This window comes from Cydia pomonella, chromosome 9 (genome assembly GCF_033807575.1).
Source record: "Cydia pomonella isolate Wapato2018A chromosome 9, ilCydPomo1, whole genome shotgun sequence".
Classification (NCBI taxonomy): Eukaryota; Metazoa; Arthropoda; class Insecta; order Lepidoptera; family Tortricidae; genus Cydia; species Cydia pomonella.
In genome coordinates, this window is record NC_084711.1 from 13,882,537 (window position 1) to 13,898,288 (window position 15,752).

The window sequence follows — 15,752 nt, forward strand, 5'->3', positions numbered from 1 at the left end:
GAAAAATTAAACTTTAGCAGCTCTTTGGCTCTTGTTAATGGTAAAAGGTTGCCAGCGATTAAAAACTGATGGTAAATACTTGTTTTACAGGATTTGTCCATACCATCCCATTAAGGGTGCCTGTTCCATTATAGGGGTGTTTACTATATGTAGTAAATCCTCGTTTATAGGTATTAAGTTTATAATTTCAGTGAGAAGAGGCTCTTATGTTACTATGTTATAATATAATTAAAGTTTTTTTGTTACCTGAAGAAAAGTGCAATTTTGAAAATGTACAACTATTACCTATACTTGTAGTAACCTTAGTATAAGGTCGTAGGTAACTAATATAAGTAATAAAAAGCAAACTGTGTTATTGTGAACTACCTTTTATTTTGCTACACCCTTTCCAGGGTCCAAGTATGTAATGTTATAATGTAACATTGTACTGGTATGAAAATAACATAATTATTTCGCCAGTTCTACAAAAATAATTAAGTTAAATCAAACTTATGCTAAAGCATTTTAAATTTCAGGGAAGCTAAAGCTTCAAAGTAAAGTTTTGTTAAATTGTCTTCTATTGGCCTGACCCGTAATATATGACCACGCGCCATATTGCGGAATTTCATGGGAACTAAATTTTATCATACTAAACTGAACTGTCATCCTATATTACATGAGAATAACAGCGCTCTCTTGACAATGATCATATCGGGCTTTCATTTGTAACCAACCTTATTAGAACTCGAGCGAGTAACATGCGTAAAACCACGCCTGTCTCGCGTACTACAATCTGTATGCTATTATACGCAGGTGAGGCTATGTCCAGATCAGACGCCGCGATACCGCGCTCCTCTCTATCTATTCACTACCCACATAATCATTCTCCGACTCGACTGAGAGTTCATCCCCGGTGTAGCTTGACACTTAAATATGTAACGACTATACGCAATCGATGGTCAAACGTATATTGGTGCACTTGTAGCGATTTCCCGTAAAAACCAGCAGGGGCTCTCGAAGCCACAATCCAATTTCTCGACTACCCCACTAAATAATGCGCTATCGTGGTTAGAAGTCACGGAACGTGCCAAAAAATGATAGCTTTCAACAGACAATATGGCTTATTACACATAAATTTGGCGAACATTTTCCTTAACTCAATGCGATATTTATTATTCGCAGTTTCTCCTCCTCATATTAGCATCTTCTCAGGATTTTCGGTCCTTTGTTAGGATTCCGGGGGGCCTTGGTGAATGTCAAGGTTTTTTTGAAACCTAAACTAACCACTAGAAGCTAGCTAGCTTATCAGGATTGCGTGGGGACTTGGCGAATGTCAAGGTTTTTTGAAACGTAAACTATAACCACTAGAAGCTAGCTAGCTTGTCAGGATTGCAGGGGGACTTGGCGAATGTCAAGGTTTTTTTGAAACCTAAACTAACCTCTAGAAGCTAGCTAGCTTTTCATGATTGCGGAGGGACTTGGCGAATGTCAAGGTTTTTTTGAAACCTAAACTAACCACTAGAAACTAGCAAGCTTGTCAGGATTGCGGGGGGACTTGGCGAATGTCAAGGTTTTTTTGAAACGAAAACTAACCACTAGAAGCTAGCTAGCTTTTCATGATTGCGGAGGGACTTGGCGAATGTCAAGGTTTTTTTGAAACCTAAACTAACCACTAGAAACTAGCAAGCTTGTCAGGATTGCGGGGGGACTTGGCGAATGTCAAGGTTTTTTGAAACCTAAAATAACCTCTAGAAGCTAGCTATAGCTTGTCAGGATTGTGGGGGGACTTGGCGAATGTCAAGGTTTTTTTGAAACCTAAACTAACCACTAGAAGCTAGCTATACTCCTAAGTTTGTAGTTGGACAGAGGAAAGGAAAGGTTATGCTAGTGTCTACAACGTATTATGGCAAGTTTTCGAAATAAGGAATTTGATAAGCGGATTTTTGAAAAATGACTGTCTTGGATTTAGGATGTCAAATGTCAGGATTTTTAGGTTGATGCCATAGAGTAAAGATATTATCAGAGGTAATTTGACTAATGACAAACTGTGACACTGGAATGGCGGATGGTTTTAAAGTGTGTGTGTAGAGTCTACACACACACTTTAAAACGAGTGTGGCCCATAATTTCCGAAAATCATTTTTTCTTGGTGGCAAATTTTCCGTTCCCATATTTTACCAATAGATTTTTTTCACTTTATCTTATTTTACCTTGGGCATTTTTTCATAAACTTAATTTTCCCTTTCCCCATTTATTACTTTTCTTTTTAAGCCTCGTTGGTGCAAATAACCAGGAGTGTTTTTTTCCTAAACAAAATTTTTCCTTTATGATTTTTTCATCTTTTTTTTTAACCCAGTGCTAAAAATAACCAGACTACTAATCTAAAATCTTACAAAATAATTGACGCATATCTTCAACTGACCTAACCTATATTATTATTAGCTCAATTCTATTGTAATTACACACGGTTTGATACCGCACTGTTATACATTCTTAGAATTTGAATAGAAGCTACTAATACTTCAGATTAAATAAAGAGGATTTTGTACCTACGAGCAATTTTATTTACGACAACAATTGACATTGACATTTTCGATTGTCTAATACGCATATGTTACATTTTATCAAATTTGTAAAATATAATACATTATGGAGCCTGAAAATGAAAATACACCAGGTCCAAGTGGAATTAGCAACGAACCTGGTGAAAAGGAAAATGCCACGGGGCCAAGTGAAATCATGAAGGAACCTAGTGATTTCAGTTTTATTGATAGTAGCTACGGTGGAAAATTTTTGGTTGCGATGGCAGTATTTAATGTTTTAAGAGAAAGCAGTGTATTTCAGTTTAATTTTTAAGACAATACTTTTTTAATATAAAAACACCGTAACAAATTACATTATACCTAAATAGAACTTACATTTATGTTTCATTACCATTTCCCCCAATTTCCCTCAGTAGTAAACATGGTAACAAGAAAATATTTTTCTAGATAATTAAGAAAACGAAAATACGAAAAAGGTAAATAAAAAGAAATATAAAAATATGGTGATTAGAAAACATACCATTGGTAAAATGTGAGAACGGAGCAATTGATACCAAGAAAAACTTATATTGGGGAAACATACCATTGGTAAAATGTGAGAACGGAACAATTAATACCATTAAAAACTTATATTGGGGAAACATAACATTGGTAAAATATGGGAACGGAAAATTTGCCACCAAGAAAAAATGATTTTCGGAAATTATGGGCCACACTCTAAAATGAAAAAATTGCACTTATGTTTGACAATAAATATGTACCTGATTTAATAGGTCTTGAAAATGCGTAATGTTACTTTGTGCAAACATAATTTAAAATAATACCTAATATTTAGCATCGGGATGATATCAGTTCGTTTTTTTTAAATTTATACTTGAAACATATCTATAAACCATAAGTTTTAAACAAAAAATATGTTGCAGATCGGAAATTATGATCGAAAATTTATAAATATCGACTATTTATAAATTTATAAAAGTATAAATAATCCTGAAATATTTTTTAATCAAATATAGACTAAATTACAAATATCTACGTAGGTATATGCTTTTATAAGTCTTAACACATGCGCAGCATATCTACGGACTCAAATTACATGCACCGCGTGCAAACACTTATAAAATCATAATAATTAACATTAGATGGATCCAATTGTTAAAAGACATTAGAGATATTTGATTTTGAACAAAAATATAATATACACAACAAACAAAGGTTTACTATCAAATATTAGCCATAAAAGTGTCTTTAATCTCATTATTTTCGGTAAATTACCATACGGACTTATTTTGAAATACGCAATCATTAATTTATCCATTTACCTAAATAATCTCTTATAAGTACATAACGATTTAATAAGAAGGGCATCAATTACCCTACTTTCGGGAAATTACCCTATTCAACATACTGGTCATACTCCTGTTCCGCAGAAATTGAAATTAAAATATCGTGATTTTACGTACGATAACTTGATAATTGATAAACTGACCTATGAAAAGTTATCCCATCTTATTTTTCGTCTGATCTGTATAATTCTTATAACACTTGACCACGCTTGTCGGCATATTTTTTATTTTTCTTCCACCAATTTACTCAAATGACATGTCGATCCGACTGACGGCAAATTGGTGGATGAGGGTATAGAGATAACTGTCAATATCTGTGTGTCACGCGTAAATACTAGGAAATTGGTGGATGATGGAATCCTAGTTGTGTTTTACCGATACTCCGTCCGCAGTATTTTTAGTCCAAGGTTGATGCTAATAAATAATAATAAAATGGCAACTTTGTTCCCGGTAACAAACAAAGGAGACAGAGGTAAATATTTGGTGTATAGGACTAGCTTTCGTGAAGGCGATCACCTACAAAACGAACCTATTAACTTGACCGAACCCAGAGCGCAGGTCTTCATTAAGATTAGGTAATAAGTAATATTTACGTCGCTTCTAAAAGGTTGTTAAAATGGAGTCATGGATGTTTTCTATGTATTATATACGTATTTATATACTACTTATATAGAGTCAAACCAAGTGAACTTGGCAGTGATTTTGATAGCACAGACTGGTGCAAGTATGTTGACTCATAACACAAGGCTAACGAGTATTGAACTCACTGTGGGGCTTTGTAAATTTGTGTAAGAATGACCCATTTTATTTTATTGATAGTTTCTGTTTTTAAATATCAGTCATATGTAGTCCAAAATATTGACTTAAATGGCCTATTTTATATTTTTTCGCTGATTAAAATTGTCCCGATCGCTATTTAATTCATTAAGACGATTTCTTTTCAAGGCAAAAACCACACGAGATGTATTTTGCTTAAATACCGCCTTCGAGCGACATTAGGAATATGGGCTACACTTTTCCAGTGTTAATGAGATTCAAGCACTGACAATAGTAAGTCGGGTCCGATCCATAAATATCGGTGAACACTAGCCTCGGGGCATCTATATCCGTCCACGACGCCTGCGTTGAATACTGATGGCGACCATTATACGGCGGAAACAATCGCCTCCCCAAAACTGCCGACACACGACTCGAAGGAATGGTTGCAGTGGAGGCTTCGATTTCTGCAAGGCAATAGTTATTTGTACAACAGGAGAGCAAAGTTTGATATTTCTTCGAGTGCTTATTTTGAGTCCCGTCCAAGCGAAAGATTCTATAATATTTCTAATTTAGTATCATGAGCGTAGTGAGGGACTCAAAAGCGCACGAGATGTAAATAACTTTGATCTTGTGTAGTGCACAAAAATTTTCACGACAGCAGTGAGAACATATTTACGAACATACGTCTTCATCACTATTTCACTCATGTTTTCTTAAGGTATTTTAACAATTAAGTTTAATTACCGCAATAAAACAAAACGAAAGAAACTTCAATAAAATATTGCGGAAATAATAAAATAACGAACATCAATTGACAGTTCAATCGACAACTTTTTTTTGTAAGAGTTTGTATCATTTTTAAGAAAAAAAAAACCGACTTCAATGAGGGAGACCGGTGAAAGAACGATTATTGTTGATTTTAGATTTAATACAATGAAATTAAAAAGACAGCGTCCTACGCCTAATTATGTAGAAAAGGAGGTAACATGTTTTTTTTTGCCACTGCACCCACCTTGACACATTTCAGATTTGCCCTATGGTTGACTGGTAAGATACCCGCAATAGGCTATTCGACTGTACCTATTTAAGATTAATTATTTCACACCTTGCATGAAATAAAGCACCCGATAATTATTAAAAAAACGAAATAGGATAGAAATATAAAAATGTGCCTTGAAAACCTAACTTCTTGGCAAAGAGAACAAATCGCCAACGTGTACTATGCGTCTTTGAAGAGTACCATTCTGATCATCATCAGCAGTTCCATGTTCATCAAAAGTCACTTTTTCAAATGTAAATGCTTGATTTGTTACAGAAAATACAAAAATCACTATATGTATGCCTTTCACATTTGAAGAGTTCCCTCGATTCCTCGTGGATCCCATCATCAGAACTGAATTTTGACAAAAACGGGACCAATCTGTGTATATATGAATTCAAAAAAATATTTTCAAAAACGGTTCAGAAATGACGAAGTTATGGAGTAACAAACATTAAAAAAAACACAACCGAATTGATAACCTCCTCTTTTGAAATCTTGATTGAAGTCGGTTAAAAATACGGTCCGAATTGCTGATACACCTATTTGTCACCTATAGTAAAGATCGTTAAAAGTAGAATTTTATTATTTACTGTGCGTAACAATTGCGAATATTTTTTTAAGTTCATTGTTGTCATTGTGTAATGAAATAAGTAAAATATATGGTGTTTTTATTCAATTTTATACTTTTATATCATCAATTAATTAATACGAATGGAGACTCGTAGGGTGTTTTGGAACCATGCGGTCTGACTTATTTCGGGGGTCTATTATAAACTGTCAATATACCGTTGAATTACGTATGCACATTTTTTGTCTCTTTATTTTTGCTAATGACGTGAAAGGGACAAAGACAATAGAATCCAAATATTTAACTTGTATATTAGCTCTTAGTGACCGTCGAGATTCCACTGATTCCGTTTTGCTTTTTAAGATTTTCCATTCACAATTAGAAGCCCCTATTCTTTTACATGAAATCTGTTTTAGAGTTCCGCGAAGACGTGAGCGCTGTTGTCGTAAAAGAAACTTATTTTTAATTCCATTCAGCAGGACTGGTTACGGTGGGAATGTATTTATCAAACGCGCATGTAAACTTTTTAATGAGAATCAAAAACTTAATGATTTAGACATTTTTAACTGTTCACTAACACAACTTAAGAATGCATTTAAATATTGATTATAACTGGAATTTGTTATTTGCTTCAATTTAATGTACTACGAGACTACGATGTATATGTAACTTATTTTCTACAGACGTATCAAATCACTGATTTACGTATATCAAGTATTTGTTATTATAAAATACAGATTTAAGTATTTTTGTTTTTTGTAATAGCCACGGACCAGGAGAAATTCGCGTTTTATTCTAAATCTACATTTTTTATGAAAATATAATATAAGGCAACATTAAAGCTTATTAAATTCTACACAAAAAAGTCCTGCATATCTTTGCGGAAAAAATACATCTTGTTATTGAAAATACTTGCTGAATCTAAGTTTAACGCTTATACACTTCCAGGGGACATTCTCTTAATATAAAACTCGGAGGAATATGAATTCCACTTTTAACTAAACATTTGTACGCGATTTATTACCCCAATATTAACATTTTACTCGACTACGACTTAACCAAAAAGTAGGATTATGGGTTTAAGTACTGATGATTCAGTACCCCTAGTGTAAATAAATTCGATTTTGAAACGTGACGTACGCGTTTGCGTTTAGTCTCATTTTGTATTGGATTTAGAAAGAGCGCGCCAAGCGGGACGTTTTGGAAACTCAAAATCCTATACAAAATGAGACTTAACGCAAACGCGTTCGTCACGTTATGATGTCGGTAAATTTTACACTAGGGGTACTGTACACCCTGTAGCTTAGGATACTGGACGGATTTTTTAAAATGACGTATCAGTAGATTCCTCTTACACTTCACAACTTGTTTACACTTGTTTTATTACAGAAAAATTAAACCAACCGCCTCGAGAGGACTCCGAATATTTTTTATTCTAGCGCCTAAACTATTTAGCGGATTTCAATAAAATAGACATCAGTAGATCCATAATTAGTACACGAGTGTTACGCAATACAAAGTTACTGAAATGGACGGAGGAAAACATTTTAGGGCAAAATAATGTGATTGCAAAAACAGATTTTAGGTCTTAAATGGGGTTCAAACAATAGTGACAGTAATCAAATTTGACAACTACAATTTCTGGGCATAGCTTTAATTTTCCCTGAAAGTCTTTACTAAGCTCTACTTCCACATTTTTTTCATATTTTTTGGACATATGGTTCAGAAGTTAGGGGTCATGCATTAATTACATCACACGAATTTCGATGTTTTTTGACCCCTTCCCCCTCCTTGTCACACTTGGTCACATTTGGCAACCCCCTTGGTGTGACGTCACAATTTTGGCAATTTTGTTTTCAAAGGAATAGTCAAATCGAGTTAGGTATTAATAATATATTATCAAAATATTTTTGACAAAAGAAATATTAGAAATTTTATAACAGAAAACCGATTGGGAAAGAAAAATAACCGAATAAAAACGATTACCGTTTCAAAAACCCGTTGTTTAATTGCATGTCTAGTGAATAAAAAAAATCGGTTACCGATGAAGTTAAAGTGACGTCACAAAGTTTGTGACTCCCACCTCCCCCTTGTCACAACATGTCACATTTTCTTGACCCCCTCCTACCCCCTAAACGTGGGATTTAAATAATGGATGACCCCTTAGGGGAAGTAGAGAAGGAAACCTATTATTTTTTATTTCAGAGCGATTATTGCCGAAAATATTACGTTTATCAAAAAATGTTTTTTAATACCCATATTGGTTTCGAAAGACCTATCCAACGACACCGAACACTATAGGGTTGAACCACAAAAAATACATCCCCACTTTGGGTGTAGGAGAGGCACCCTAAAAATTTATTTTTTCTTCTAGTTTTTATTTTACGGTATTGTCGGCATTTTTAGGGTTCCGTAGTCAATTAAGAACCCCTATAGTTTGGTCATGTCCGTCAACCACCTTGTGGCTTGAATTAGAAACATACACATGTACATTGCCACTTCACGCCAACGCAAGTGACGCCATCTACCGTTCTCGTTCGTCATCTTGTGCATAGTAGGTTCTGCCATCTTGGGCTATATTGGAAGCATATACTTCATATTTACACCTCGCGCCAAAAATCTGCGATCTCCTGTGATGCCCCCTACAGTTTATGCACGCTCCCCATACATAGGAACCCACTACCTACATAAAATTCCGGCGTATACTGAATGTTCAATTAAGGAGGTCAGACGGTGGTCGACCTCGCAGGGTCAGAGAAGCCTGCAGCATCTCCGATTATGCGGTGGCATTGACTCCTCGCTCCGAGAATGCTAATGGGCGACTTCTAAACAATAAACATCCTTTTGGAGTTTTCGTTTTCGGTTTTTGTCAGCTGAAGGTCACTTTGTACCTACATGTACATTTTTTTGTTTTAGTTTTTATTATCTTTAGTATATATAACATATTAAATGTTTCATTTTAAATTAGGTACTATTTTATGTACAATACAAGGTGATATTTGTAAATTTGTCAGTGACTCAGTAAGCGCAGCTGCCAGATCCAGTACGGGTACCACACTGTTTGACACTGACATTCGCTAGCGTGAGCGTAACTTACTTTCTATGTATCTCGCTCTTATTGGTATATTAGTGAGAGCGAGATGTATTAGAAAGTAAGTTACGCAGACATTAGCGAATATGTTAGTTTGACACTGCTAAGGCAGTCGTGGTAAGGCTGCAGTTCTGCTACGCTAAAATGACCGTAGAAGGACTTCTCTAAATTATATGAACGATAAAAAAATTTACAGTCAGGAACAAAACTGTTATTTCTAGCAAACTTTTTTTCTTAGAGACTAATTAATAAGTTATATAGTCTTAGGGTAGTTACTAGAACAGCTACAAATCAAAGAAAGATCATACATTAATGAGGCACAGAAAAGGGAAATAATTTTAAGACCATAATTTGCATTATTAAAGAAATCGATCTCTGATAGGTGACCCATTTAAAAATCTACCCTGTATATATAATGAGAGAGAGAGAGAGAGAGAGAGAGGGAAGGACGAATAGAAGAGAAAAAGAGAGGGAGGAAGTAAACGGGGAGGGAAAGAGGTAAGGTAGGGTTATATCTGTAAAGGGTCAGAGGGAAGTAGGGAGGGCCAAAGATACATGTAGGCTGTTAGGAGATCGGAGAGAAAGGCGTCAGGAGGGCTAAGGAGAGGGACGTAGGGGTGAGGATTTTCAAGCAACATACTTAGTTACTTACTTCACTGGCTCAGTGACCCAAACAGGATCTTGGCCTCTGACACGAGAGAGCGCCACTCTACCCTATCCTGCGCCACTTGGGTATTCCGATTCCCGAGGGCGGACAGGCTTTTAGGCCTTCGTCACTCCAGCGGTATCTGGGACGCCCAGACGGACGTTTTCCATTCCATCCTCACACACCCTCTTCTCACAGCACGATCCTCCCCCATCCTCTCCAGGTGACCGAGCCAGCGGAGTCGTGTGGCTTTGATCTCCCCAATTATATTGGGCACAGCAACCATCTCTGTAAGCCCCAGAATCTTCCGCCAGATTTTCCTCTCCGCCACTTCTTAGTGGCCACTTGTTAGAGCTTGCTCTCTTCTTTCTGAATCAGAGTTCAAGCAAAATATCTTCTGAAATCTAAGAATAAAATGTAATATAAGAGCCGCGGAAGGGAGTACCAATTTGTACCATTTGGCGTTGAAACTCTAGGTCAATGGAGTCCCAGCGCGCACAAGTTTTTTTGCAGAAATCGCGAAGCGTCTGGTTGACGTAACTGGTAACCGAAGAGCTGGCGGCTTCCTCGCACAACGGTTTATCACTGCGCTATTCGAACTATTCGAAGAATGATTAAGACAGGTTTAAGATCTTGGAAAGATCTTTAAGAGATCGATAACTAACCGACATGTCATAATTGACGTTTATTTCGATTCCGCTGTGATCCCAATAAGATCTATCTACGATATTTGAGATATTTCTAACGTTAGTGACATTGGTTGCCCGAATCGAGCTACTTCTGTCAATTATATGACATACAAATGATATCTAAATGAGAACTTATCGAAACCAAAACTTATCGTTATCGTATCTCATTCTTCGAATCTGGTCGTCAGTATTGGGATACAACGAGGAAATGCCGCCAGCATCCTTGGTACAATGCCTCGAGGGTTTTTTTTAGATTTAAGCTAAGTAGTTGTATAGTAATCCTCTGTACATATCCATTATGTATTGTTGTTATAAATAAAATAAATTTATTTTGACATTTCGGAGGTATACTAGAGATAGGAATAGGAAGTAGGTAGATGGTAATAGTGTTAATACGTATAATTTACATTGTGTATCAAACAAACAATCCAATCCAACTAAAGAAATAAAGCGCTAATGAACATTTGTTTCAACGGGGTCGAGAAATTGCACTGTCATACTATTTAGCAAGAACGTATGTACGTATTTATTTCCTGTAATATTTAATCAAAGATAAACTATTAAAATGACTGTTTTACAGCAATTTATCGCAAAAATTCTGCGATTAATTACGTGTCACTGCAAAGTTGGTAATAAATTGCAGAAAATGTCGTCACATGGCGTTGACAAGCGGACAGGAATATTTTATTTACGACGGTGTCGGTGTGTTAAAATGATCTGGGGAATAAATATAATAATCTTCTTTCTGATTTCTTACCTACTAGGTACTTATGGATTAATTCTATTAGATCTGATCCATTGAGTGGGTACCTACTGTACCTGTATAGTTGGCATAGTCACACCTTAAACAGGACAGGTTGATTTCGTCATATTTAGTCACTTTAGAAATACTCTGAAATGCTTAATGAATGGTTCCTAAGTAAATATGGTTTACCCAAATATGCCCAGAACTAGTTTTTGATCTGGACTCCTTGAGGTTGCAGGCTCTGGTCTCCTGTAAATTTTAACGAATAGGTTCATCATAGGGAGCAATGACTATAAGTAGGAGAGTACATATGCCTATGTATCGAAAACATCCCAATACCTACCTATGCATAAAATGAGTTACGGAACTGTTACCTTAATTATAGTTTGTTAAATAAATAAAATATTATATGACATTCTTACACAGATGACTAATATAAGTTCCCCAGTAAGCTCAAGGAGGGTTGTGTTGTGGGTATGCAGAAAACGATATATAAGTGTATACAAATACTTAAATACATAGAAAACACCCATGACTCTGAAACAAATACTAAAGGTGGGTTGTTAGACTAAACACATTAACACTTAGTTATTTTTAAACAAACTTCTTGATCTTACAAATAGGTACATAAATATTCCCTTATCAAAGCTCTGATTAGGCATTCGTTGAGCCATCAGCACCGATAATGCTTTACCATTGAGAGAAGGGCGCTTCCCCGTTGCGCCTCGCCATACCCTCCACCCGGCGTGTTTGAGACGTTTGAGTAGACCGGCCAACGCAACGCAGCGCGGCGCGGCGCGCCCTCCCCGCCACTGAGCGCATCAGCCAGCCAGTCATTGAGCGGCGGTCTACTATCGCACGCGTGTTGAACGACGCTACGACTACAATTTTACGGACAAAGTGACATGCGCGTTTACTTGTCCTGATTTCTAACTAAAAACAAACGAACCTATTGGATTACAGTGCTCGAACAAAGTGACAGTGTTGTGTTATCACAAATTCTTCAGTATTTGTTGCTCGTATTCCGCATTTCGTACACCGCCAGTGCAGTGTTTATGTTGGAAGCGCGGCACCGTACCCCGTACCCGCACCGTCCAAGAAGGGACGTCGCCCTCGAGATTTTCTTAAAAAGGTAAGGAGTTTTTAAAATTTATATTTCTTTTTTAGCTAAGGTAAAAAGTTTTCCTCGGGTAATTATCGACTATAATCAATTAGTTTCGATAGCCGGTTTCTTCCAATAAGAATGCATTTATATAGTATATTTTAATAGTAATAAACAATCCAGTTCTCACGTAAACATTTTAAATACGTAGGTTCTTGTTTGTTACCTTTTGTCCAAACCAGTTTTATTTTTTACCAACTAGTTGGTTATGAAGGGGTAATAATTTTGATTGTCTCGTTTATGTTGGTGAAGCATAGTTAATAAAATTAGTTATTATCTTCTTTTTCGAAGGTAAATGGTTCTTAATATCGCAATCGTATAATAACTGGTTCTCCTTACTAATATTTTGTTAGAAATCATTCGGTATACAATGTTATGTAAGGACCTATTTAACTCATAGTGGAGTAAATATTTTCCTTTTCCAGTAAATTGGTAAAATGTTGTAAAAAATAAATATAGATAGGTAGGTATATAACCTACCTTAAGAATGTTGTTTCAAATTAGGTATTATTTATGATTAGGTAACGAATTCAAAAAATACTCCGTACCTCGACCTCCTATTTACATAGATATTCACTAGGTCTTATCATTATTGTTGAAATATAGTTGCGATAAGCCAAGAAGGGATATCTACTATAAATACTATAATAATAGGTAAACGTTTATAATTTCCAACCGTGTTTATATTTCCCAAATGTAAAATATAAACACGGTTGGAAATTATAAAATTACAGTGAGACCTGTTAAACTGTCAGTTGTAAAAATTATGTGACCAGCTTAAACTTACTAGTGCTGCACACACTTACAATAATTAAGGTTAAGGCTTCTAGAAAAGTTTTTTGACGAAGTGAATTAGAATAATGGCTTCAAAAGTCGAATAGAACGTGTGCGAGAAAAATAGCTATAACCTACCTACGCATTTTTGCTGGTAAGCCTTTTAATATCGTATGAAGGTACGGAACCCTCCATTATGCGCGGCTTGCAGGCACTTTGCCGGTTTTTGATACAATTTCGGTAACGACGTAACCAACGACGTAATAACGAAGGTATACACATAAAATATGTACCTACCCACATGTAAAACAATTAAAGTGTCAGAGGCCCTGTAGGTTCGTGTTCTTCTCACTCTCACGTAAGCGTGAGCGAGATGGATGTGCGTGCTCGGGATCGCGGATATCTTGTTAGGGTTCCTTAGCCAAATGGCAAAAAACGGAACCCTTATGGATTCGTCATGTCCGTCTGTCTGTCCGTTTATGTCACAGCCACTTTTTTCCGAAATTATAAGAACTATACTGTTGAAACTTGGTAAGTAGATGTATTCTGTGAACCGCATTAAGATTTTCACACAAAAATAGAAAAATACTATAAATTTTGGGGGTTCCCCATACTTAGAACTGAGACTCAATTTTTTTTTCCATCAAACCCATACGTGTGGGGTATCTATGGATAGGTCTTCAAAAATGATATTGAGGTTTTTAATATCATTTTTTTCAAAACTGAACAGTTCGTGCAAGAGACACTTCCGAAGTGGTAAAATGTATCCCCCCCCCCCCCTGTAACTTCTAAAATAAGAGAATGATAAAACTAAAAAAAATAATGATGTACATTACCATGCAATCTTCCACCGAAAATTGGTTTGAACGAGATCTAGTAAGTAGTTTTTTTTAATACGTCATAAATGGTACGGGACCCTTCAAGGGCGAGTCCGACTCGCACTTGGCCGCTTTTTGAATTTTAATTAATTGTAAGTATTTAACAAGGAAAACGAAATCGCTGAGTTTCATCAAAAATAAAGTTGTGCATTTTTAGAAGCAATTTTCATATATTTAGCTTTTGTGAATAAATTGTTACAAATTTTAAAGTGCGTTTTATTTTAGACCTATGTTCGTGACTTTTTATATCCAGCGAAAAACAAAAACTCAGGATTCTAATCGCTGAAGTCTTTACAGAAAATCCTCAAGATTGCACGAACCTACGGCACCTTAAGTGTTTTCTTTTAAATATTTACCTATCATTTGGAGTGGTAGGCTGTGCAGTACGTTACGTACGTTTCGTCATTTGAATTTTTCAATTTGATTATTTGAAATAAAAACAAAATTCCAACAACTCAATTAATTAATTTTTAATGTGTTTATATGACTGTTTGGTTTCTGAATAAACTAAAAAAAAAAACTCAAAAACGATCTATGCCACTTGAATGACACTATGCGATTTAGATTTAAAGGTAAGTATGTAAATTAGGTACCTACATAGGTGTCATGCAAAATAACTAATAGTTTTTGTCATAGAAAATTTCGTCTAAACCGGTTTAACCGATGTCATTCTGTGTTTATTTTAGATACGTTACTTGTAAATTTGTTTTTTGTTTGGTTTAGTATCTTTTAAAAATATAGTCATTGATTTGGCTTACCCACTTGCTTATTAACTTTAAAATACGAGCAGATTCTACGTAAATATATAGAACGTTCATCGCATTGAATAAATAAATCAGTGATGAGTTTAGTAATAGCTAGCCTAGTAGAGTGTTAGCCGAGTCGTGTACCCCAGGCATCTTGCAAATTCGTCTGTGATCCACACCCGTACCGCTAATGAGCAGGCGGCGAAGTTACATTACAGGTTACAGGTACTAACATAGCTTAAGCTTTCTAAAGGTACCATTCGGAAGGTAACTGCAGCTGCATTACTTTTGCGGCTTGAGTCCACAGCAAGCTCGGTTCTCCACAAACGTAGTTACGCTCTCAATTTAAAACGACTAGTTAGATTGCTCTGAAACATTGTACTTACAATAGGATAAGGTATATCTATGCCTGTAATTAGTTTATATAGCTTCAGCGAACACAACACACAAAACTTGTTGTCGTTTGTTTAATATGCTGGAGTTATATTAAACTAATTAGAGGCAAACTTTTATTACAGTCCAACACGTAGTTTTAAAAAGAGAAGAAACTCCGTTTTTTTGGGAACCATGGCAAGGTTAAATTCGGCCGAGCTCGCTGCGGACTCTAAGTTGACGTTCGGGTGGCAACTGCAGCTGCATTTCTGTTGCGACATTACTGCAGCGGCGTTGATGTTCCGTTGTATTTGTCAATTACTGGTTGCCGGCGACCATCGACGTTGCATTACTGCCGCGATAATAACGATTAATCCGTCACTCATTTTATCAAGGACATTGACAGATACAG

The 15,752-nt window shown here is 35.9% G+C and overlaps 1 protein-coding gene across 6 annotated transcripts in view; it reads left to right on the plus strand.

Moving 5' to 3' along the window:
- The first annotated feature begins 11,635 nt into the window (after positions 1 to 11,635).
- Positions 11,636 to 15,752, plus strand: part of LOC133520924 (Ca(2+)/calmodulin-responsive adenylate cyclase-like) — a 133,392-nt gene continuing 129,275 nt past the window's right edge. For 4 of the 6 annotated variants that reach the window (XM_061855617.1, XM_061855611.1, XM_061855614.1 and 1 more), the window contains exon 1: positions 11,638 to 12,540. The gene's annotated coding sequence lies outside the window, so the exon portion shown is untranslated. Of the gene's footprint in view, positions 12,541 to 15,752 lie in introns of all 6 variants that reach the window. The other 2 variants (XM_061855613.1, XM_061855616.1) reach the window with 2 other exon arrangements.